Below are 27,228 nucleotides of genomic sequence, written 5' to 3'. Positions count from 1 at the left end.
TCCCTCATTCTCAATCTCCTTCGAAGAGGACGTTACATACCAACATGAGTTATTCCGTTTAACTCAATATCAAATAATGGTTGACAGAGAGATGTGATAACAATATTATATGACGAGGATGTTGCCAGAAATAAGGTCACATTTGGCACATTGCTGGAGTTCCTCATTCCTTCATACGTATGTTGTCATGTACAGTAGGCCTATATCATGTTTCGGACCATACAGCCACAGTACGTTACCTGCGTCAGATTTTCCATTGATTTTCCTTTACAAATTGTGTCCTAGATCACGAAAACTTAGATTTAAAGAAAGGTTATATTCCATTCAATCCTAAAAATGATCCATGGGCAGTAAATCATTAAGTCAGGCAGTTCAAGTAAATTTGAAATATGACGCAGATATACCCGAACTCTAATTGCAGCGTGGGTGGGAGATAAGAGTTTGGAAAGTACCACCAGAATTTTTGGTCAGGCAAGGTTACACAGTGGAACGCAAGATTCATTCAACGTATCACCATGATCCAATTACTCTTTCACCATTAGGAGTAATATACCATGGTTTCTTGTTGTAGTTACCCCGACCATCAAGCTAGCAGTAGCAAACTTATACCATAGTAGTGTGAGGCAGGGTGTTGTTGTCCTCTCCTGCAGTACACCGTGCTCTGGGAGGGTATCACTCACCACCAAACAAAGGCATGATTCTTGATTGACACAAACGCAAATGAAGCGGAAAATATTGAAGTGCTGAGTGCAGAAAACGTTAAGGTCATCAAGATCGCATAGTTGCCTGCGCTAGGGGGTGGAAGATTCTTCTGGCTCAAAACTGACTTAGTGAATCTCCCATATGTCTCCGGATGGTGGATAGGGGAAACATTGTATCTCTTTATTTCTGTCTGGCTATCAAACTGCCCTTTCCTCTAGTTGTCTTCTGCGATAGTCCAAAATCATTCAATCATGCACAGATAACATATCTCCAATTATTGACCTTAGCTTCCAACACGATCTGTGTAGGGCACAAATAACTGAAAATAAGAACCACTATGCATCCTGCCACTTGTAGCCCGATTATATGACCTCTCTCTAGTTCAGTCAGTTGTTCACACTGAAGTCTCACACAACGTTCTGTTATGTCCCTGTTTCAAGTCTCACGCTCATGAAATACCGATGTCACATAGCTTGTCCATTTTAATTGAATGTTCATTTCAAACATTATCAGCGAAGTATCATATTGTGACCCATATGCATGCACCATAGCTAGAAGCATTAATGGTTTACAAATTTTTAGTGACTTAACTATTTACCAGAAGGTCCTTATCCGACTAATATTCAGGGCTGTATAGAGCTCATTCAAATTTTTAGTTACCTTAAATTTTTATATTAAAGTTGTAATAAACTCATACTTCAATTCAGTTCTTCTCCAGCCTCCCAGGAACCTTCATGACCTATGCGAAAATAGATTTTTATTGAGCAAGTTAGCTTCGCTATACGGGTCGTACAGCTGAAAACTTGCCTCTGAGAGAATGTGGGTCCGAACCTCACCGTCAGCTGTCCTGACGATGGTTTTCTGTGGTTCCACACTTCCACAAAATGCAAATATTGAATCATCACCTTAATTAAAGCCACGGCTGCCTCCTACACAGTCCTAATTCTTTACTAAAACATCCTCGTCGAAAACCTATCTGAGTTACTGTACCTTCAAGCAGGTAAGAAAAGGAAGGAAAGGGTTCTATTTTTAAATTTATTATGACGAATCGCATACACCCAGTGTATGTGCGAATCTGCGTATATTGAGTTCCAAATAAAACTAAAGTTCCAAGTTCAGGTTGGAAACTCGTTGAAATGTTTGATCTGTCGCATGGTAAGAATTTTTCACGGTCTCTTAGAAGGCTCGAAATGAGCACGAAAAATAACAGTAACTCATTTTCTGCGGTAGGTCACCACAATATTTATTTGTGAGTTATGACCAGTTCATTATCCTACGCTGACGTCTGGGCAGATGAAATCTAATGGGTCGAAGCAGGTTTTCAGTGAGATAGTAAAGCTATATAAGTACAACACCCTTGTTTTTAACTTTCAGAGATATTATACGATTTGGAAAGTGAGGCTCGATATGAGTACACAGAGAAGAAGTTATCCAGTGAAATGCTGGAATAACTTAACTCCCGTACATGTAATTACTTTACGCATGTTTTCTTGTTAAGTGACTATGCAGAGATGTGATAGGATTTTCTGAGAATTAGTCTCGCATCTAAAAAACACAGTGAACGAAGAACATATCCAGGGAGCCTCATCAAGGCCCACAAGGTCGTAATATTTTAGGTCATCACTATCACATCACCTTCGTTTTTTCAACATGTACTGCAGCCCCTAAGGTAGTAATATTTTGGGTTATCACTAGCACATTATCTTCGTTTTTTCAACATGTACTGCAGCCTTTATGCTCGTTGCTCTTTCAGTAGCCAGCTTCCGAGCCTTGTGTCACCAAGGGTCTAACTACTGCCCTGTATATTTTTCCTTCAAACTCGACAGATATTTGCCTATCACACAACACTCCTGTTAGCGTTCACCACTTGAGCTTCCCAGTACTCAAGTAATTTGTTACATTTGCAACGAGTCAGAATAGTCTGGGAGTAGCGATCCAAGTAATATGCTCCTGATTTGTCACATTATGAAGGCAATTTGAGGAGCTCTCTTAGATTGCTGTAAAGCTCAACCTGGGTATGACCATGTAAATTTCGACATTTGAGTGTGTCCGTACTCAACACTCCTTGTGCTCAAATTGAAATTCTGCGTTTAATAATAATAATAATAATAATAATAATAATAATAATAATAATAATAATGGCATGTACTTCCACTGTGGACTGGTGCAGGTCTTTTGAGATGACACCCATAGGCGACTTGCACGTCTGTGAGGATGGGAAACCAAATCGAAAGTAGGATTAAGGCCAACATGCAAACAATTAATCCATGTAGACCGACAAGTCAGCGTTGATGTACTTGAACTCCAAGGTATAACATTTTGTTCGACGGGTATCATACTTTTACACCAGACTTTCTTTAGATGCAAGCTTCCATAACGTATTGGACTAAGACATCTCACGGATTCAAGTAGGCCTACTTAGCGACTCGACTAGGTCCAAACCTACGACCGTGTACTGCTGGTATTAGCTAGTTAAAACTCTTTGATACCGCCGTATACTAGCATGTATTGCTATAGTACTGTTATTTGCAAACAAGGAAAGCTTGTAGCTTTTATCTAAAATACATTTCCCTTAGTTTTACGTAAACTTTAGGGTGTAAAATTCCATTCTGAACTTCTTCATCGAATTTGTCAAGATTAGATCTGACAATGTACGTCAACTCAAGTCTGCTACTGATTTACGATAATAAATTGTATCTAGGTACATACTGTTCGTTAAGATATCCCTTTACAACGGGTGTAGATATTTTCATTCCCCTGTGAATAGCTGCCTCTGTGGATCCGTGGTAGAGTGTCGGCCTCCGGATCCCAAGATAGCGGGTTCAAACCCGGCAGTGGTAGTCGGATTTTTGAAGGGCGGAAAAAAGTCCATTCGACACTCCATGTCGTACGATGTCGGCATGTAAAAGAACTCTGGTGATACATTTGGTATTTACCCGACAAAATTAATTAAATCTCAGCCATAGACGCCCAAGAGAGATCCGGTTTACTCTAGGTCCGCTAGATGGCAGACAGAGTAAACCGGAACGTCGAAATTGACGAGCAGACAGCCAGATGGCGTCAAATCGAAATGTCTGCAAACGGTAGCTGAGGCCATACGATTATTATTATTATTATTTCCCCTGTGAATGAGGAACAACGCAAATTAGTTAGAGACAAAGTAAATTGAAGTGAAGTGGGTACAGTGGTACGCTGCAGGCAAGTGCAGAAGATAGAAATAAGAGATCCCTGCGACGCCAAAGAATTAAAGAAAAACAAGGCGGTCTAACTGCAAGCTCCGTAGTTGGTGGTAAGTTCACCTGAAGCGAGCAGCACTCTAATTTCAAGATGAACGAGCGAAGTGTTAATCATGAAAGCATTGAATCAGTCGTTTATCCACCGAAACTTCAAATGCATGTCCCCGCTTCCTAGCAAATCTACGTACAGTATTTCCGCATCAGTAAAGCCGATGATATTTTAAAACAATGACTTTCAAAAATGCAGTAATATGAAATAATATGGAACTGTTATGACCACTGACCATCCGCTGGTGTAATCCGGCAATCCAAGAATTTAAATCAGTAACTGAGTACTATCTGGGGTCAAATCGCCCTCCTGAGTTTAACTGAGTAGTTGAAAATGTGGGAGGCAGTGAACGTTGTCATTGAAGCCAACCGGCGAGGATTAGGATGAGAATGACTTGGCGCTGACAATGGGATATACAACTTTTATGCAGGTCGTCCAGCTAGGTAAAATTCGTATTGACAAGTCCTTAATGGGCAGCGTCACTTCCTGGAAGGGGAAGAAGATTATAAGTTTTTTCTTTGTTAGTGTTAATAATAATAATAATAATAATAATAATAATAATAATAATAATAATAATAATAAAAATATAAAAGGTTAATAAAAGTCTAGATTTGGAAACAAATTGGTCGTGAACTTACTTCATGTAACGTCCCAGAATTTGACAGGTGGGTAAACGGGAATCTATGGAAAAACATCACCAGAGCTACCGACGGTTGGGTTGGAAACCATCATCCCACCAAATTCATTCTAACAACTACAAGGCCGTAACAATCAGTAGGAGTGAGATTATTCAGGAAACCACTTTTCACGGGGCTTACTAGTCGAACATGGTCGTTGTTTGGTTTCAAATGATAATTTGATGAAGGAAGCAATTTGTAGACTTCAGAAAATGGTGTGATAATAATAATAATAATAATAATAATAATAATAATAATAATAATAATAATAATAATAATAATAATAATAATACGCTGTACGCTATTGATAGTTATTTTCATTTCTCGGACACCTGGCTAAGTTGATTCAGTTTACAGAGCGTTCACTTTCTTAGCCCGAGCTGGCAGATTCGTTCCCGTCTCATCCCCGTAGTATTTCAAAGCGCTCAAATACGCCGGCCTCGTGTCATCGAATTTTCCTGCAGATAAATGAGCTCCCGGGGAAGAAAATTTTCGGCATCTCGGAAAACCTTTAAAGAAAACAGTGGAACGTAAAACTATTATTATTATTATTATTATTATTATTATTATTATTATTAGATAATATGTTTTTATCCTTCTGCATGAACCTTCAGTGGACGCTGCAGTTTATAATTATCACTGAACTCCTTATTTCAGCAATCGTATGAGGTTATCCAAACCAAACCAAACCCTATGGCACTACAGCCCTTGAAGGGCCTTGTCCTACCAAGCGACCGCTGCTCAGCCAGAAGGCCTGCAGATTACGAGATGTCGTGTGGTTAGCACGACGAATCCTCTCGGCCGTTATTCTTGACTTTCTAGACCGGGCCTATGAGGTTATGGGTTAACAAATTCCAGGAAGGTGCTCATACCATTGAAACCTCATGATAACGTATCCAACGACCATTTCGGTACCTTTGAGGAATCATGTAGTTAGTCACCCATTTACCATGTGTTTGGGAATAGAAATTTAAAAAAAATACACAATCATATTCGAACGGTCCAATTTTAATGGGAATGGTAATTTCTTATGATTGTAACACTGCAATGGTACACATAAGTTCATTGAAAGCTACATGAGATTTTTAACGGAACTGAAGTCTCCCACAACTCCTCCCCCTAATATCTGGGATTTACTCTGAACCGATCCTTGTCGCTCAAACAGCGTTGCCTGAACTTGTGAAAGTAGCTGAACTGCTGCATAAAGTAGCGGCTAGTAACTGGGGTGCAGATGCAAACACTCCCCACTCTGTTTCACTTTCTCTTTCATACTCAGATGATGAGTACTGTGCTGCAGTGTCAAGAAAACAGCGTGCATTGTACCACGATTGGTAGGCACCTGAATGAAGCCACAAGATTTGCTACTCGCCCAGCGAGGTCCACACCTACTCAGTGGCTGCCTGCACTAACAATCATTCCTCCATCAGATATGAGAAGAAAAGCGACAAAAGCACTGTTGTTCAGGATGACCGTAGAGCACATAAACTTAATCTTCTACGATGCCTTACGAGTTGAAACACCGCGACACACTCTGGGCTGATCTACGTGTACTTGAAACATTAATTCGATGGCTTACTTCTAAAACCTCGTATCTCCCAATGCTCTTCCCATCCATTTTCTTCCTTAAAACTGGTCACGCCTCCCAGGCACATATGGATGTACAGTCCATCAGAACAATTTTCGTTGTGTTCATTTTCATATGGTAACTTGCAAAGGAAAATGACCGTTAAGTATATTAAACTATAGGAGTGTTTAAATCCGCCATGAAAACAACATCCCTACAATACGGTGTGGTAAGGTCCATTTTCCCTTACACGCCAGCATAGGAAAGTGAACACTACGAAAAAGGTTCTGATGGATTGCATATAAATATGTGGCTGGGAGGCGTGACCAGTCTTAAGGAATGTAATGGGTAGGAAGAACATTGTAACATACGAGGTTTTAGAAGTAAGCCGACGAATTGTAACAGTGGAATGGAGATAGCGATGTGAACTACATCCACTCACCACGCCTTTCAGATCACGGACAAAAATCAGCACGATTGGTCAATACTCAAGCGAAAAATGTGGGGTATATATTGAAGGGGTTGAGTGTGAGTGAGGTGCTGACTGGCGGACTTTGCTTAATATTGTTGAGAACTCTCCACTATCTACCCTTAAGTATGGATTACAGGCCCTGCATGAAGTGACATCAAGTGCAGTGAACTGGTCGTCGAAGCTGGACATTCCAATTTAATTATTTATGTGTATTTTTATTTTATAGTTTCATGTAATGTGCACTTGTGTACTTGCATTGCTTGTAGACGTCACGCAATAGTAATAATAATGATAATAATAATAATAATAATAATAATAATAATAATAATAATAATAATAATAATAATAATAATAATAATAATTGTTAGAAAATAAAGCACATTCATTATACAAACAGAAGTTCAAAGTGTTAATTTAAGTACCTGATTGTACAGCAGATCTCATAAGTGTTTTGACAACAAAGATTTATCGTAACAGTTTTATTCAGTTTTGTTTTCTCTCATGGTATAACATTTCCGGCTCCATGCTTAAATGGTTAGCCTGCTGGCCGTTGGTCCAGACCTTCCCGGGTTCGATTCCCGGCCGGGTCTGAGATTTTAAACATAATAGGTTAATCCCATTGGCTCGTGGACTGGGTGTTTGTGCTGCCCCAAACATCCCTGCAACTCACACATAACACTATTCTCCATCACAATAACACGCAGTTACCTGCACATGGCAGATGCCGCCCACCCTCATCAGAGGGTCTGGTCTGCCTTACAAGGCCTGCACTCGGCTAGAAATAGCCACACGAAATTATTGTTTTTATAGCATAAAATATGAACAATAAAACATACATCAAACTAACTCACCTTTTGGGGATGCAATATTGTTTGTAACAAAATTGTTAAAAAATTCAAAGCTCATATATGTTTCGACAAGGAGCTCTTAGAGAAATAAGATAAAAAATGTTTATTTTCTGACTTGGTAATTAATATCTCGTTGCTTGTTACACAGCGTCACATCTCACAGGCACGAAATGCATTAAGGGACCTAATTTTCTCTTTACGGACTTTTTCCCATTCTGATTTCGAACTCTTAAAGGACTCCGCTTTATTTGTATGTTATTATGTCCTTACACGTGTATTCATCAGCTTCCGCATGTGTTCTATTGGATTTAAATGCAAAGTTTGACTTGACCATGGCAAAACTTTTGTCTTGTTCTTTTGCACATAATCGGTTACGCATTTACATCGATGTTCGGGATCATTATCACGTTGAGAAAACCATTGTTGAGGAAAATTTGTCTAGCATACGGTAGCATGTGTTTGGCCAAAATAGCCTCATAGTTAGTACTCTTGACTACACCACGGAATAACATAAAGTGACCTGCGCCCTTAACAGAGAAGCTTCCCCAGACCATGACGTTACCACCTCCTTGTTTTTCACTAGAAACCTTGTAGCGTGGGTTTTATATTTTACTTCTAGAGCGACAAAATTATTAAATATCATTGGATGACGTAATTTTACATATGATATCCTAGACCACTCCTGCTGTGTCCAGTTACAGTACACTTTTGCTAAGGCAAGTCTCTTCTTCTGTTGCGTACACTTACGAAGGATTTCTTACAAGGGCTGTGAGCTAAGTAATCCTGAATTTTAAATCTACCATTTACAGCTAACATATAGAAATCTACTCCATAATTCTACCTCAGATCGGTAGTGATAACTCGAGCTGACTTTGTGGGGTCTGCTACTGATTCTCTTCTAATTAACCTATATATTCAATCGGTTCTTTTCAGCGGTCGACCATGTAGTGGATTATTGTACAAATAACCACGTTCTCTGTACTTTTTTCAGACCGATACTAGTTGTCTTGCTGCCAGAGATCTCCCCTCCTGTCTCCTTAAACTCTGTTGAGTACTCCTTAGGCTTAGGAGGCGGCATTGGACTAGTTAATGATTTTCAATTACACTGCAACAAATAGAAATTCACTATTGAGTATAACAATATATACAGTTGTTGCCAAAAGACATTTTAACATTCACTCCTCTGTCCATTAGAGAACACTTACTCTTTTTGACTGCTATGTTGAAGTAAACATTTTAAATCACCTTTACACAATATAGTTGGATCGTTTGTATTTTTACTGCCATATTTTAGAGGTCAAATAAACTGTGTCAAAAGGCTTATGAGTGCTACTGAATATAAAATAAATTAAAACTAAAGAGTACTTACATAGAAAAGATGAAATGGTTGGAAAAGTTAATTTAAGTTTTATGTATAATAATATTATGTCGTCATTTAAATATTTGATATGATTTTTTTCTAGTGGCTTTACGTCTCACCGACATAGATAGGTTTTATGGCGACGATGAGAGAGGAAAGGTCTAGGAGATAGAAGGAAGCGGCCATGGCCTTAATTAAGGTACAGCCCCAGCATTTGCCTAGTGTGAAAATAGAAAACCACGGAAAACCATTCTCAGGGCCACCGACAGTGGGAGTCGAACCCACTATCTCCCGGATGCAAGCTCACAGCCCCACGTCCCTAACCGCACGGCCAACTAACCCGATTTTGACGTGTTTCTCAAGGCACAAAGTTATTGGCAAATTCTAAATGTCATGGTAACTGATTTTGGACAGAATTTAGTCTGATTTACAGACATCGCAAAATTCACCTGTTCTGAAGATGTACGTTGGTATATTTTGAGGAGCGTATGAAAAATAAACACCTCAGGGTACATTACAGAATTCAAATTAAATACAAATTTTTGTCACGATTATGATTCACCATAGTCTTTGATTATCTTACGCCAAGAGCAATATTTCAGCCTGCTGCGAGATATTGCGCTACGGTGTTTGTCATTTACTCGGAGAATCTGGGTTCGTTTCTCTGTTAGTCCAAGAGGTTTAACTCCATACTGAGGACGAGCGAGGTTTACCTTGATTCGCCGGACCACCAGAGGAACCAATATGATAGTGAACCAAGTCAGGAAAACCAAACATTATGACCAAGGATATAGTTAGGTGACTACATAACACTCTTACATTTGCAGATCATCTGCCGGGGTACCTCAGGTTAATAAACTTGTTTGAATCCATGAGCCACTATGTTGTCTGTTTGGTTCCTTATATAGTTATGGAAGTGTACCAGCTTACGGATAAAATATGACATGGAAATTTAGACACCAAATATAACCATGTAGAACATTGCTTTAGGTGAAATTATTGTAGTGGTTGCTTCCCTGATATTCAACAATTTCATTCCAAAATTAGCAGGAGGAGTATCGTTTCAGAGAAAGGATTTTTAACAAACGTACGCTGAAGAACTTTATAAAAAAGGTGGATCCCATATAACTTTTTAAGTGACTACCAACTAGAAATTGAAACATCCCCAGAGGGAGAAAATTACAGTCGCTCTATCGAAACGTGCCCCTTTGACCCTTTGTCAGTCGTATCGTTTGGTCTCTAAGAGAGACAGTAATTTTGTCACAGACTGGCATTGTTCATGCACTTTGGAGTACTGAGGTACATCACCGCGGGATTCTCTGCTCTTTGTGGTACGTTTTAAATGTACACGACTCCCTCGCCAGCCGGTGTTTGTGTAAGAGATTAAAAAGAATGTACCAATCTATTGTTGCCCCGAAACTAAAATACACTTTCCCCAGGGTGTGAAGAGGGATACGTCCCTTATAAGCTTCGTGTTCATGAACACAGTCTCCGTCGGCGAAAGAAATAAAACAAAACCTTTTTCCATAAATTTATTCCGTGTTCTTACTATGGAAAGGTAAAGTGAATAACATGTTTAGTATTATTTCAGCTTTCACAGGACAAGGTCGCTTCATTCCCACACCTAGCACTTTCTTTTTCAATTGTCGGCATAGGAAATATCTGTGTCGCTGAGACGAAGTGTAACTTGTAAGCAAATCCGTTTTCATATCTTTATGATCGAATGAGAATTTATACGATTAGCAAAAGGGGAATACTGGAAGAAACGTAATACTTAACCACTCAGTGAGTTATCAAGCTGCACACTTCATTCCAAGTAATATTTTTCACCATTCCCGTGTAACTTGTGAAAATAAAAATTGCAACGACCACTTAATGAGTATATACGAGGGCTGTAAATAAAGTAGTGCCAATATTAATAAAACGGAATATTTAATTAATAAACAAGTAAAATTGCATTACATTCTTTAATTCAGTTAATGTTAAACATGTATGCCTTTACTTTGATAAGATTTACGCACTACTATAAACGGATTCTTCAGAGTTTTCCTGTTTTATAATTCGGCTCCCTTCTGGAAATCCGCTGTTACTGATCTAACTGAAGTTAAACCATGCTGTATTAATACTCACAAGCAAATATATTACATGTGCATATGCCATAAGTCCATAAGAAGACACGGAAGCTAAGTTTTCAAGCCGTGCAGAAGTCTTCGCAAGTCAAGGTCAAGCTAAGTTAGGTTGATAAAAATATTTTGTTCCATTTCCACTGAATTGATCTGTATAGAGGAGGTAACGATGCTTTCCATTTCGGAGAAGTTCTTGCAGATTTTTCTTCCTTCTTGTACATTCTAAATCTCTATACATACGAAATAGATGCCTGGGAAGATTAGAGGTCCAACACGCTACGTAGTAAGTAAAAGCTCACTTGTCCCCTCTAGTACTATGAAGCCAACTCGTTTTCTGTGTTGTCAAGGTTTAGTGAGTATTTGAGACTTTACGAATTCTATTACCGTGGGAAAGAGGAATAATTTCTCCTACAGTCGTATATGTGCTGCCTCTAGCGTTTGTACAACATATCTAGAATCCAAAATATTCCATTCCAGTACTACAAAGTCAACACTGAAGACGGAGGAATTTAAGGATATTATCCTGGGCGAACTTTCTTCTAACATAACATATTTGATGGTACCTGTGAACGTAATTTATTAGATCATTTACTATTTGATCAGATTTCTCTCACAATACTACTAGCCTAGGACAACAAACATCCTAAGTACTTGAAATTCCCCACTATCTGCAATTTCATATTTCTGAATGTAACCGTTCATTACCATGCTAATAGGCAATTCATGAGGTTTTACAAGTAATATATGCAGGATTTGCGCCACTCTATGGCATATTTGGTCGTAATGTGCATTTTACGCCCAGTCCGGGATACGAGCGATGTTGCATTAGCTCGGAGGGTGGAGATCTACTTACGCGTACAGAAGGAGAGAGAGCTCATTGCATCGCAACCTTGAAATCGCGCTCTCTATTTGCCAAGAGAGAATTAAATAGCAAGCCAAGCGCAGAACACATCTAGGTCAGAAACGGAGTCTGTTTTTAAAATGTTTTAGCCTAAGTACAGGAGATTCTCAGCGAGTTTCATGTATATTCATGAGTGCCAACTCACAATTCAGGCACGTAAATAATTATAATAATATCATTTTTATACAAGCTTGTGAATGTTACGAGTAAGCACTCATTGCAGTTAGCATAATTTCTACTATTTAATCATGTCAGAAGATGTCCTATTTGATGAATGTATCGGTAATGACGCACCTTAGACAGATGTGCTTAATGAAATCCAGATCTTGAACGCCTGTAGCCTGACGGAAGCGCGGGACTCGCCGCTTGATACTGGCTAGCCTGCGAATTTCTAGGAGAAATCTTGTAAGATTACGAGAGATCCTGCGATGTGATTTACGTGAAATTGTATCAGTGTAAGGTACAATTTAAGAGCTACAAAGTGACTATTCATACGACTATGAGGGATCATTGCTAACGGAGCGAATTTTCACTTGTGTGCGGGGTCTATCCTCTCTTCAGCCGGTATGTCGGATTCAATATAAAAGAAACACCGAATTAGCCCTTGTATCCATTCTGCTCTATTCTGCCGCAGTCTTTACGCGTTCGTTGTGGAACTTTGTCGGATAATGTGAATCATTTTGCTCAGTTACTGTGATTCAGTGCTACTGAAGAGTATTGTGCGTTATTCAGTGTTGAATAAATGTATCAGACCGATTCACATATAACGTATTCAGACCTTACGGTGTGAAACAATTATTGTGGTGTTCTTATTTTGTGATTTAATACCCATTCATTTTTATTAAGGGAAGGCATATTCGTGAAAACAGTGACGGCTCATAGGAATAATATTTTAAGAGCGCGTAAACTCCTGATAATCGCTCGGACGTAGTGAGATGCTAGCTTTATTCTAATAGTAATTATTGCCCGGGATTGAGGCAGGTGCAATAATTGGAGAAAACTAATAAAAAGGTGCTAGATTAGCCAGGACGTGATGCCTGATTGAACGAGGAACAATGGCGTAAAAATAACGGCAATCGTTAAATGCGTCGTGTGACGAAAAAGGGAAATGTGTAGGGATCTCTATGGACTTAACCGATACCTGGGTAGCCAATTCAAGTTCATGAGTGGGTCTAGCTATAGTATGTTATTTGAAGGCGCATAGACAGTACTGCATTGACCATTTTCCCATTTGTCCATCTACGGTATATGTGAGTGATCATCGAACCCAGAAGTGGAATCGACCAAAGCGCCCCGTTGTGCCAGCATTTGCAGAGGGTGATCGACCAGAAACGCACCACTGTGCGTGCGATCATCCTTTCAGTGACAGTCCAGATTTTCCGACAGAAGGAGACCACAGTTCGGGACATCATGTACGTGACTCAGAAGAAGATGAACCAAGGACTATCAGTCAACGAGTCTTTCATGATGGAGGCTTAAACTCATAAGTGTACTCCCGGATGACATCATGACTACAAGCTGTAACGTCGAGTACACTGCATTTTTCTATGCATAACAAAAGCCGCCATAAATATCAAATTTATATATACAATTTTTCAGTATGTAATTTCCATAATGTGTAGGTAACGCAATATACGTGTTTCGATGGGGTAAGGCTTAGTTTCCTTTTTATGTGGGTTTCACCCGTGATTGTGTGTAATCATGACTTTATACAGTGAATTCCTTTTTGCATGAATTATTTTGTACGCCGCATAATGTTTTGTGTTTGCCTGAAGTATTTTATGGTGGAATAATACTTCAACAAGCTTCACATAGTTCATTCCAGGTTCCATTTAGTCGATATGGGTCTTCACAATATTCCAATATATACCTTATTCCAATGCTTCACGATTAATGCATGTTCCCAAGTATTTCCCTTTAATCTTAAGGATGAAACCATCGTAAGGAGACGGATATGAATGACTCGATGGGCACACCATGATTTATATAGTTACGCGGGTGTAGCTGTATTTATTAAATTGCCTGTTGAATTCCAATCTTCTTAGTGTATAAATAATTTGGGTTTGAAATACACGTGTGTAGGGGAAGAATGAGACGGAATATGTGACAAAGTTTGAGATGACTGTTTGGAAAATGAGAACGAGAATAATTATAATCAGAACGATGTGATGAACAAGGTTGAATATGGCCGCAGGATTGAGAAATGATATTTGGTGTCCATGAATAAATATGTGCCTGGATAAGGCGAAGGGGAATTGAGAATAGATTTTCGTACCTATGTTGGGAGGGCGAACTGAAAGTTCAGTAATCCTCCCAGCTGGCGGATACAAGTTACCGCTCTGAGAAGGACTTATGATGCTTAACGAGAAGAAGGCCAGCCCATTGCGGTTGGTTCGCTCGTCTGTCAATGCGTGTAGCATTCATATAAGAAGTCTGCCTTGCCTTAACACTGTATGGATTATACACATGTTAATAATGTATTACCACCAGCGTTGTAGGTTCAATGATTCGCTAGATGAAGTGACCCTCCCAATTTCATTATTCAGACGAGGTCGAACTAGAGTTTTCAGCTCGCAACTCGAGGTCAAATAACACGGGTTCAATACCGCGCGTATCGACGTCCTTGGATCAACACCAGGAGACCTGAAAGGGTCACAATGTTTGAAGTAATTTAGTGTGTTTGTATTATATTAGATGTGTTTACAGGAGTGTTTCCTTTTCATGTGTTTATGCCCACATATCGTACTGTAGTGTGGCGATTTGCAGGATACCAACGTTGTATGGGTGCGCTTTGTAAGATAGTAGAGAACACGTATAAGCGGTAATGTAATACATATATATATATAGTGTAATTAATTAAAAATTATGTGCTGTAAACGGCGACATGATTTTCAAGGTTAGGTATGTGTGCGAAACTTAATTTATACGAACGTCGTAAAACCATGAGTGATATTTATTAATAGTGTTCTTCACAGGAGATGCCGTCTACGTGTTTATAATTATAAGTTGTTGTGCAATATTTTAACGAAAACCTGTGGGTGTCGTCAACAGGTAACAGGAAATTATCCCAGGTTATTCCACAATGCGATATACAAGTATGCGTGTTATCAACTTGATGTGGGAGAACCAAAATGAGAATTCAGAACTAATAGGACTGAAATGGACATACAGTTATTTTCCATATAATTGATCTTCCTTTTCTGTACGTACCCATAATAACATAGTTTCCTCGTGTACATTGATCTCTTGTTACTTCAACAGTTTTATTAAAGCTATCTTTTGAATTGGGAACGAACACTCATATCATTCCATTAGTATAGTGTATTCCTCTCAGATTATAGAACACCCTACTTTTAATACAATTAATTTAAGTGCCCACTTTATTTCGAACAGTCCATTGACCCGTATGCTCATGATCTTAGCCGTTGTGACAGTGAAAGTTGGGAGGATGGTACATCGATGCCCGGGAGTGATTCCCGAATCTCCGCATCCAGAACGTCTTTAGATATTTATTTGTGAAGCTCAGATTTTGAAATTATGTCCTGTGCAGCCCGGGACAGGTGCATTAAGAGGAAGAAAATCTGTCAGGATTCTTCCCCTCGGACACCATCTTGTTATTAAGTATTGATCTAATATCACAGATGGTGAATTCCTTCCGTGTTCCAACACAGTAGTTTGAAGGATTTTGACCCTGTATGCACTGACGTTGAAGATATCAGCTTAGACAAATCAGATAAGAGCATTTTCATGTGATTGAATCCCATCACCCCAATTTATGCTGTTTAAACTTGACTAAGGAAAACAATAAGAATGAATGTCAGCAAACTCTGACGTCAAAGTAATTTGAAACAGGAATTGAGGATAGCCTTTAAGTTAAGTTAATTTCATAAAATAATATAAACATATCACATTAATCACTCACTGATGGCACTAGAAACAGTCCAAAATAGGTTTCCAATACCATAAGTCTAGTATTGAATCCATAATTCTACGGTGCTGAAATTTCAACTGTAAAATGGAATGCATCAATATTTTTATTGCAAGCTCCTATTTCGTTCTGCGGCGCGACAACTCACAGCGGGAAGAAGCCCACTAACCAACGAGCGAGGTCGGAACATTTCGGTAGTTGTCAGATAATTAATTAGGAAATTCTGGATAATAACCCTCAATGCGAGAGATATCACAACCCCATTAACAAAGAAATAAGTAATTAAGAAATTTGGGAAATATTTGACGAATCTCAAGTCCACAGTGTGGAGATATATTTAATTAGGCCTGGAGAGAAGGTAGCACTTATCTTGGCCGAGAGGAACACACGTGTCAAGGACATACAGCCAAAATGCGCGAGAATCATCGTGCACGAAATTAATAATTACAACGTTAATGAAACAGGGAAATGCAGCAAACAACACCATCTTGCCTGGAAAAATAGGGGAACTCCCTGGGGTGGGTCTCGAACTAATCGGTCGCGTGGTCATCGAATGGAATGATATCACAACAGTAGATAACGCCAAGCAGGGCGTCCCTAGAAAATGCATAAATACCCCCCTCCTCAACCAAGAGCGTCAGACATCATTCAGTTGTCCCAAAGGGTGAATCTGCATCAGGCGACATTAAGAAGAAGGCTTCAAGTGTGCGAAATAGACTAGTAGAATCTCTATAGCCGGTTGACTGGAGGGATGAATATTACCAGGTGGTAAATAGTGAACGGAGACAAGTGAGATATTGAAATATTGTATTCAAGATATCCATCCCGGTCGGGAAGAAAACATATGTTAAATAATTGTAGGATTCTTTAACGTCTTTGTAGGGAGACAGCAGATTCATAGATAGCTCTTGTAAATTATTGCGGACGATGTTATATTGGTAATCGGTACGGGGGAACTGTGGTAGTCTGGCGGAGATAAGCTTTTGTCTCACGGTTAGTCACGCCTGTGAAACACCTGAAGCGGTAGGAGTTGGAGGTCTCCGCAAACTGAATGATTTGAGTTCTCGACACGAAGCGGGGCCATTTTACTGTTGCATATGTATAAAGCATAAAATTCATTGTAAAGTATTATATAGAAAATGAAATGTGTGTTGCTTCAAGCCGAGTGCATAATCAGTGTTTTTATAAGGCAGTATTCAAGCGAAGAATGTGTCCTGCAGTTTTGAGAGTCTAAATACCGAGGTGGCTGGCGTAAAGTGAAGCCGAGATGACGCCACGCCGTAGACGCAATTACAGGTCTGTTTAATTTAAATATCCTGTTTTGTAATTAGAAATGTAAATGCTTGTCCGTTTAAATTGATTATTGAATCATAACATCACGTTGTAAATGTAGCGTGTGTAAAATTTAAGTGTTGCGTCGACGAGGATATGTCTTGTCGTTATTCTAGTGTGGATTCGAATTGACTGTTTTTTATGTCAGTACGCGAGACTTTGAAATGTGTTTAACATTCTTAAAATAAAAAATAAAATTTTACTTAAATATTGTAATGAAAATCAATGAAATAATGTTCGGGCTGGTAACATTTACAGTAATGATAACGATAAAATAACCGTATGAGTGTGATAAAGTCAAATATCCAAATAACCAATAATAATAATAATAATAATAATAATAATAATAATAATAATAATAATAATAATAATAAAAATATTGAATTCATGTCAGGATCAAATTTGAGATGATGGTAATTGTGCGTTCAGCAGTTAGATAAGCGAGATTTGCGGTTTACAACGAAATCCAATGAAGTATGATAAAGTTGGCATTTTTGGGAATCTTAAATTTTGTGACACCGTGTATTTGTGATACGGAGAATCATGGTATGCTATTTTGCTCTTGTGGTCAGGAAAAATTTCGATAAGTTAAGTTTGAGATCATTGTAAAATTGTTTGGTGATGCGATCACTTGTATTAAAAAGTTTCAAGCAAGAAGGGAATGGATCCAGGAGATAGTGGGTTCGAACCCCACTGTCGGCAGCCCTGAAAATGGTTTTACGTGGTTTCCCATTTTCAAACCAGGCAAATGCTGTGGCTGTACCTTCATTAAGGAGATTGTCTGTTCCTTCCCATTCCTAGGCCTTTCCTGTCCCATCGTCGCCATAAAACCTATCTGTGTTGATGCGACGTTAACAAACTAGCCAAAAAAGAAAGAAATGGTTTATAATGGAAATGAAATCTTATGAGAATAGTTAGGAAGATGTTAAAGGCAGAGTGAGTCTGTATTTTATGAGTGATGTAGAATAAGCCGGAGCCGAGAGTAATAGGCTATGTATTTCGACGGAGGGGAATTTTTGTTACACGGTGTATAGGTTGAAGTGTAATATTTCTGAGACAGGCTCTATAAGAGGGGAGATGTCCTGTAGCAATCCCAAACGGTTGATTAATTTAAAGGTTATCAAATCCAAGTGAGCGCGTTGTAACGCCTATTTTAAGAACAAGTTGATATATTCCCATGATTACTATTTTATGAAAGACTGTACGTAACGGCAATTAAGTTTAGGTGACGGTTGTATTTGATACCAGCGAATTAAACGTTGTGATAGCCGACCTCACGAACAAAATACATTCTGACACACGGTCAAGATAATACTTTATTCTTGTAAATTGAATTCTATTCGGTATATTTACGAGTCGAAAATATCACTAAGTGGAACCATTGTGGGTGTGCAAAATGAATTTTATTTGAATGAGAATTTAGCTTGCGTAGATCGATGAGAAGTTACTTCACTGGACAGTTCTCGATGATACATGTTTGGAGTGGTGACATTGCAGGTCAGTTGGAGCCTCAAACTCGAGTTATCCCGTGAATATCGTGATAGTGATTATTGTTCTCAGTGATATTACGTAATATCAAACGAGAGACGTGTTCATTTTTGTAGCGAATTTCACTTCATGTGTTAGAGTTTCAGTGGGGATTTCATTTAAATATCCGTACATTGTGTTAAAAGTTTCGATTTCGCCTGGCTGTACGAATGGTGTGTAGATACCATAGCATTGGCTCAACGACAGATTTAGGATGACGAGTGTATTATATAACTTAAGGATGAGTAGACACTGTAACGTGGGCTCAACGACAGGATTAGAGCGTCGTCTGTTCATAGGCAAGTCATAGGTTAGGCATTTTTGTGAATCGACTTGCACAATGTTAATGTTTGCAGTAGTGGATACGAATGTGAATGATATTACCAGGTACAATTTAGGCCATGTTTCGGCATAATTCTTACTAGCCGTAAGATGCTCCCACATTAGCGTTAGATCAGTAGTAGCATGAATGTTGTCCCACGTGGAATCCGGGGTAAGAGAAACTGATTCTTACTGCTTGGCCGCGCGCGTTCAAGTTCGATGAAATTTCGTTTTCTATTTGCTTGTCTTTACTTATTCGGGTGTCCGGGATTATGACAGTCACGTGTGTTGGCACTTAGTTCATTTATGTAGAAATTACACTACGATTGAGGTTTCGATTCGTCATCTGTTAATATATTTTATTTTCAATTTTCCTTATTCACATCACTTGTAGTTTGACTTAATGGAACAAGTGTAGCTAGACATATTTGTAACTGCAGTCGTAGATATAGAAAACTATAAAGATTTCCTCTTGTTTGTTTTATAATGTGGACTTTTACTTTAACGTGTTTAACGATATAACTGTTTCATAATCTGAACGTTGGTTTAGTAAGAACATTTAGAAGTGATTTATCACTTTTCTTTAACTTCAGTGTTTGGCGCCTCTTCTAAATGCATAATGAATTAATGGTTTCCGGCATTTCGCAGTTTTGTCCCTGCAGAGCGATGTAACGTAAGATCCCACGGATCAAGTGTTGTTGGCTCCTTTTGAACATGTGTCTGGGGTTATGAATGTTTCAGCATCGGGATTCCGATGTAACTTACGGTTTGTTGTGAGTTGAGCATACATGGTGGAATTTTATTTTTGATTGTGACAATTGCTGTTAACTTTTAATGAACACCATGCTTTCAAGCAATATTTCGCAACCAATTCAAAGCAACTAACAGTCGATTTGTTTCGATTAAGCATCCGTACATGCGTTGTTCCAATATCCGATAGAATAGTTGACTGGTGGATAACCTTAATTACATGCAAATCTGGGATTCTACTTTCTGAAAGTATGATTTCTAAGGATCATGAGGATTTAACTCTCAGTTATCATTTGGATCAATGTTGCCGGATTTTCAGTTTTGTTATCCTTTTCTGGTTTTTGCTGTCGACGAAAGTTACACTATATTTTCATTCTTTGGAAAACAATAATAAACAATTTTAATAAAACTTTACCACTCACGTTATGCATTGTGACTACGTTAAGACATGCTTTGAAAATTTTATTTGATTTCTTGCCTATTTAATAAGTTTTCGTGATTTACGTTGAATAAATATCTTAGTAAGCACATATTTGCCCCTCATTTGAAGTAGTTATGCTCTCCTCTGAACCCTATCGTTTGGTCGATGAAGTAACAGAAAAATCTCATAACGACCCGAAGATCCAAGAGTACGATTTTGCTCTACTAAAGCAGGTGAGGCAGATGACCATCGATGGAACTGTAAGTTCAAGGTTTCAGTATAATGTGCTTTATGGCTACAGTAATCTGAGTTCTGTAAACTGATGGCATTTTTATTTTCAAATCATATTTTAAACGTCAATGTTTTTTGCAACTCAGAATAATAGCGCTTTCGGTTCAGCAGGTAGATATGTCGTAGATTTTTGAGGTGTTACTTAGATTTTTTTGAAATGAAGTTTTGATAAATGAACAGACCAATTATTGGCGACTATTTCTAAAGTTATCTCTCCGACGGTTTTCTGTATGAGTTAGTGAATGGAATGGAAAATTATGTTCTGGTTACATAAGGTGTTCCACCAGGTTTTGTGTTGAGCACTAAAATTCTTTTATCTAAATAAATCACTAGGGCTCGGAATTTTAGATACTGAAACCAGGAAAATATCTGTTTTCAAAATACTTGAAATATCGGACAAAAAGTAAAAATATGTAATTATTATAAAGTTTACTTATGTGTAAATTAATAATTTGCAGTACTCACGAATGTAATTTATGCTTTTCCTCACTGATTGATCAAGTCCAGCTCCATGCCTAAATGCTTAGCGCCCTGGCCATTCGTCCAGAGGGTCCCGAGTTCGATTTGCGGCCGCGTAAGGGATTCGAAGTTTCATTGGTTAATCCAATGTTTCGGAGGCCGGGTGTGTTTTCCGTTTTCATCATCGGTATTACCCCAACCTCATAGATGCGCAGTTCGTCTGTACGGCGTCAACTTGACAGACGTGCACCAGGCCTCTTCGGAGGCCACACGTCTCGTTATTATTAGTGACTGATGAAGAATTTCAATATACAGTGAGATTTATCATCAAGTTGCCCATCACAATTGACCGACGATTATTGCGGTACACTGACTTATACAGGAAAAATTAGAGTTCTACGGCACGGCAGTCACATTCACATCGATATTCTATTCTTGATGGCCATCTAACACACACGAAATTTTGCACATAGCTTGAAACTCACTACTTTGTTTTCAGAAACAAGCGTAAATTTATTTTGTAACATTTATGCTGTAGATCCAATAAAACTGTTAAGTTTTCTTTCGTCGTCAAGAACATGCTGATCTGTTTCTGACAGGAGGGTCCCTACCTTTTCAAGTTTGTCAACTGTGCTTCGAATGAAAGGCAATTTAGCATATATATATGCCAATCCATTTTAATACTGTGTCACTTAATAGTTTCTGAAGGATTCCAATTGAAGTTGTATCATCTTGGTCCAGCACATTAACTACTGAGGAGCGAACACATACATGTGTTTCACTCGGATTCGGTTGAAATTTGGTAGGAATATCCATGGAAGGCAGTAGAATGCTAAGGTTGCTAAGAATGAAAGTTTAAACGCCAAAATAGGACAAATAAATAGTCGTAAAATTAGAAGTGCCGCGGGAGAATCGGGGTTTGGCGGAGAGGTAGGGAGGAGCGAAGCAGCGGACGTGAGCCAACCGGGCTGTGTCGAGCTGCGCCAGCAGCCAGGCAGCGTATAGTTAGCGCGTTCCCCTTAACTTCCCGATTAGATATGAAAACAGCACATGAAACAAGTGTACAAAGGACGATGCCAATAAGGTTTGAAGAATTCACGCCCGAGTTATTGTTACTCGTTGTAATTAGTGCAATAGTGATTGTTTACAAAAAAGTGTACAAGGCACAGATACTGTGTGCACCATGTACATCTTACAGCGCTGTCGCTTTCACAAGTATTACATTGATTATAGGAAGGCCCTTCTTTGAAACAATAATCGACTGGATTAACAAACTGTGAAGGTTTCTAGTTAACATAGCCACATTTGTACCAACTGTACTACCACATGCTACGGAAACGCGGAGAGGAGAACTGGTTGTCCGTCAAAGTCATCTGTAGAGTCTGTATACGCATGCAAAGGACACTCAAATGCAACTGTCTGCACCTCTTCTCTGCAGTCACGTTGCGGTGATAGCTTTCATCCCCATTTGAAGAGAGTGGTTCCACATTTACCTTGGTCGGTCCTATTTCGTTTTAGCGTCCTTCACTGCCGCCTGGGAAGGGAAAATCAATTTGGACACTTGCAGGGTCCTTAATGATGTGAAGATTTGCTAACGAGGATTGCTGTTGCCATTGTTCTTTCCAGGCGTCCGATATATTAAAGGAGGTGTCCTGTAGATTCATTGCAGTACGCCAAGAAGTGTGTCTGGATTTCATTCGTTTAGCTGGAGAAGCTGTTATGTCAAAATGAACAGGGAGGTGAAGATTGCTTTATATTTACACCCACAAGTTAAGTAGTGACTGTGATCTTCTAGGGATGGAGGTGCCTTGTGGCTTAGGGTGGGTAGCCAGTGTGCGTTAGTTGGTCGGGTGTACCCTGTAATGATATGCATTGCTACTAGTCCAGTGTGAGCACTGTTAAGCCAGGTTCAGCAGCAATGTTCAGCGACGGAATAAGAAAGTGCAAGAGCAGTGCATCTCAGGATTTAAGCGTTAGTACGCCAGGATGTACCTGCCTGCTTTTGAAATATATTATTCCTGGTCTTGATCTTGGCTAACACATTGCAGGAATGATTCTTGTAGAATACATTAAAATTTTACACCAGTAATAGTAATCACAATATTGATGTAAGCGTAATAAAAATAATAATAATAATAATAATAATAATAATAATAATAATAATAATAATAATAATAATAATAATAATTGTACTCGCCGTGAGTCGAGTTAGTTTTGACCTACAAGTTAGGCTCCCCTTGGATGTCTGTTTTCATCACTCTGTGAGTGAGACCCCAGCTGGTAAATGTTAGGAGTATACGAGGTTTTTATTGTCACCTTCCGATATGTCGCATTGACAATGGTGAATATTAAATTGAGGTGAAATTTGAGGAGCTATTACTGGCATGCTCGTGACTCTGGATAGTTATTCTAGGTTCCTTCCCTCTATCTTTCCCCTTTTGTTACGATAACATTTCTAGGATAGGATTCCAAGCTACCTCGTATGTGAATAATCCGGAGGTAACTCATCTAATGGTTGTCAGGTTGTGCTCGTGCCCACGTCTCAAATGGTTTCAAGTTTACGTGTCTAAGTACAGGGGTCAATGGTTCGATCCTTACGGATCAGGTGTTCGACCAATTCAGGCTTACATGTACAAGCACTCGGGTCGTCGTTCAATCTAATGTAATATTATTCCCACCATCAAATTGGTAGGATGGTGAAAACATGAGTTATAATTTTTTCACGTTTAGTTACTGTCGTATATGAAATTATGTCGTAATATAACATTGCCTAAGATACTTAAATAAATTCCTCCTTTTTGCAATTTCAAAAGGAAACAGTTATATTATCTTTTTATTTTAGATATTTAGTCATGCCCATGGTAATCATTTTTATGTTCAACTCATTGGCTGAATGGTCAGCGTCCTGGCCTTCGGTTCAGAGGGTCCCGGGTTCGATTCCCGGCCGGGTCGGGGAATTTAACCTTCATTGGTTAATTCCAATGGCCCGGGGTCTGGATGTTTGTGCTGTCCCCAGCATCCCTGCAACTCACACACCACTACCCTATACCACAAAAACATGCAGTTACCTACACATTGCAGATGCCACCCACCCTCTTCGGGGGACTACGTTACAAGGGCTGCACTCGGCTATAAGTAGCCACATGAGATTATTATAATTTCTGTCATTTCCTGTTCCTGTTGTGGAGCCTATCACTTGACTGTTTACGAATGAACACTTGCCTCTATTTAAAATTGCATGTCCCGTTGATCCCTGTAGTTACTTGAGCGCCTTATTCGTATACATTTTTTGGTTTTAGAAATTTAATGAAAAACCGATCACCACTGAGATAAATGCTAGTCTGGGACTCAGTGCGTGAGCGGCTGCAATATGTATGCATGTATGTACACTGACTGACAGAGCAAATGCAACACCAAGAAGGAGTGGTCAGAACTTTATGCCAATTGCAGGGTAGACTGACGTCACTGAGGTATGCTCATGATGTGAAATGCGCCGCTGTGCTGCGCACGTAGCGAACGATAAATGGGACACGGCGTTGGCGAATGGCCCACTTCGTACCGTGATTTCTCAGCCGACAGTCATTGTAGAACGTGTTGTCGTGTGCCACAGGACACGTGTATAGCTAAGAATGTCAGGCCGCCGTCAATGGAGGCATTTCCAGCAGACAGACGACTTTACGAGGGGTATGGTGATCGGGCTGAGAAGGGCAGGTTGGTCGCTTCGTCAAATCGCAGCCGATACCCATAGGGATGTGTCCACGGTGCAGCGCCTGTGGCGAAGATGGTTGGCGCAGGGACATGTGGCACGTGCGAGGGGTCCAGGCGCAGCCCGAGTGACGTCAACACGCGAGGATCGGCGCATCCGCCGCCAAGCGGTGGCAGCCCCGCACGCCACGTCAACCGCCATTCTTCAGCATGTGCAAGACACCCTGGCTGTTCCAATATCGACCAGAACAATTTCCCGTCGATTGGTTGAAGGAGGCCTGCACTCCCGGCGTCCGCTCAGAAGACTACCATTGACTCCACAGCATAGACGTGCACGCCTGGCATGGAGCCGGGCTACAGCGACTTGGATGAGGGAATGGTGGAACGTCGTGTTCTCCGATGAGTCACGTTTCTGTTCTGTCAGTGATCGTCACCGCAGACGTGTGTGGCGTCGGCGTGGAGAAAGGTAAAATCCGGCAGTAACTGTGGAGCGCCCTACCGCTAGACAACGCGGCATCATGGTTTGGGGCGCTATTGCGTATGATTCCACGTCACCTCTAGTGCGTATTCAAGGCACGTTAAATGCCCACCGCTACGTGCAGCATGTGCTTTGGCCTGCCCAATGCTCTGTTTCAGCAGGATAATGCCCGCCCACACACTGCTCGCATCTCCCAACAGGCTCTACGAGGTGTACAGATGCTTCCGTGGCCAGCGTACTCTCCGGATCTCTCACCAATCGAACACGTGTGGGATCTCATTGGACGCCGTTTGCAAACTCTGCCCCAGCCTCGTACGGACGACCAACTGTGGCAAATGGTTGACAGAGAATGGAGAACCATCCCTCAGGACACCATCCGCACTCTTATTGACTCTGTACCTCGACGTGTTTCTGCGTGCATCGCCGCTCGCGGTGGTCCTACATCCTACTGGGTCGATGCCGTGCGCATTGTGTAACCTGCATATCGGTTTGAAATAAACATCAATTATTCGTCCGTGCCGTCTCTGTATTTTCCCCAACTTTCATCCCTTTCGAACCACTCCTTCTTGGTGTTGCATTTGCTCTGTCAGTCAGTGTATATATGTATTGCATCGATAAGCGGACAGCTCAAGTGTACAGTGTGTATGTATGTATATTCGTATGCACTCCAATGTCGCCCGCCCTGGAGATGGTTTTCCGTGATTTCACATTTCCACACCAAGCACATCCACCAGTAAATCCCCTTTATCTTAATTTAGGGGACTGCAATTTTCTTTCCATTCCTGGCCCTTTCATATCCCTTCACTGCCATAATACATATCTGTGTCGGTGCAACGCAAAACGAACTAAAATAATTAATGTATATTTTAACCATTAAATAGTCTCTGTCATCACAATCTCACCGTAACTCTGCAGCCAACAATTCACCAGAACTCACAGCGAGCCTGGAGCAGTTTTAGCTTATTTATTATTATTATCAAAAGAATTGCGCACAATGTGCATCAGTGTTTAGCATAAGTACACAATGATTTGTTTCTCTTTTTGCAAAACTGCAAGTGATATCTGTGACAACTTTCACCACAGAGTTCGCATGAGTCACAAGGATCTCTTATTAGTGCAGACTACATAATGGAAACCATGACAAGCATACCGGGTCACAACATGTTTTAACTCGTAGTTACACTGTGTCCACGCCTTATTCGTCATGGCGCCAGTGGTATAAAACTTGCACCAAATGTCAGTTCGTTTTTGTTTTCGCTTTCTTAATGCATTTTGGAGGGCAGTCTTTGATGGTAGTTGCATAGTATTTCTGATTTCTTTAATTTATTATTCTTTAGCTTATTATTCTCATATTCCGAATATATTGGATATGTTGAGTAGAAAATTTCATAAAGATATCTATCAACAACTTACCCGCTGAAATAAAGTCAATCAAGTAACTGTCATACTTTTCAAAGTCTAATAAATATTTTCACTGACCTGAAGGAATTAGCATGTAGGTACTAAAATTTTGTGGCACCATTATATTTTTCCTGTTCCTATCTGAGCATTACCATTGTTAAAGTGTGCTGTGTAGCCATATGTATTAGTTGTACTGCCCCTTACTGTGAACATTGATGGCTTACTTCTAAAACCTCGTATCTCCCAATGCACTTCCTATCCATTTTCTTCCTTAAGACTGGTCATGCCTCCCAGCCAAAATTGGATGTAGAGTCCTTCAGAACAATTTTCGTTGTGTTCATTTTCCTATGGTTGTGTGTAAAGGAAAATCAACTTTAAATACCTCAAACTGTAGGAGTGCTTAAACTCGCCATGAAAACAACATCCCTACAATACTGTATGGTAAGGTCCATTTTTCCATTACACTTCTGCACAGGAAAATGAACACTACGAAAAAGGTTCTGAGGGACTGCGTATCGTCGTTGCAGGGACAAAACCTCCAATGTGATAATATTTTTGGAGATATACTGACCCGCAGCACAAACATTATGAAGAGCGAAAATGCCTTGGCAACATTCACACAATATTGCACCTTAGATGACCGAACCTTACCGGTCAAACATCTAAGCTAAAATATTTCA

The sequence above is a fragment of the Anabrus simplex genome, chromosome 2 (assembly GCF_040414725.1).
Source record: "Anabrus simplex isolate iqAnaSimp1 chromosome 2, ASM4041472v1, whole genome shotgun sequence".
Taxonomy (NCBI): domain Eukaryota; kingdom Metazoa; phylum Arthropoda; class Insecta; order Orthoptera; family Tettigoniidae; genus Anabrus; species Anabrus simplex.
The sequence above is the reverse complement of the archived record's forward strand: the minus strand, read 5'-3'. Positions refer to the sequence as shown.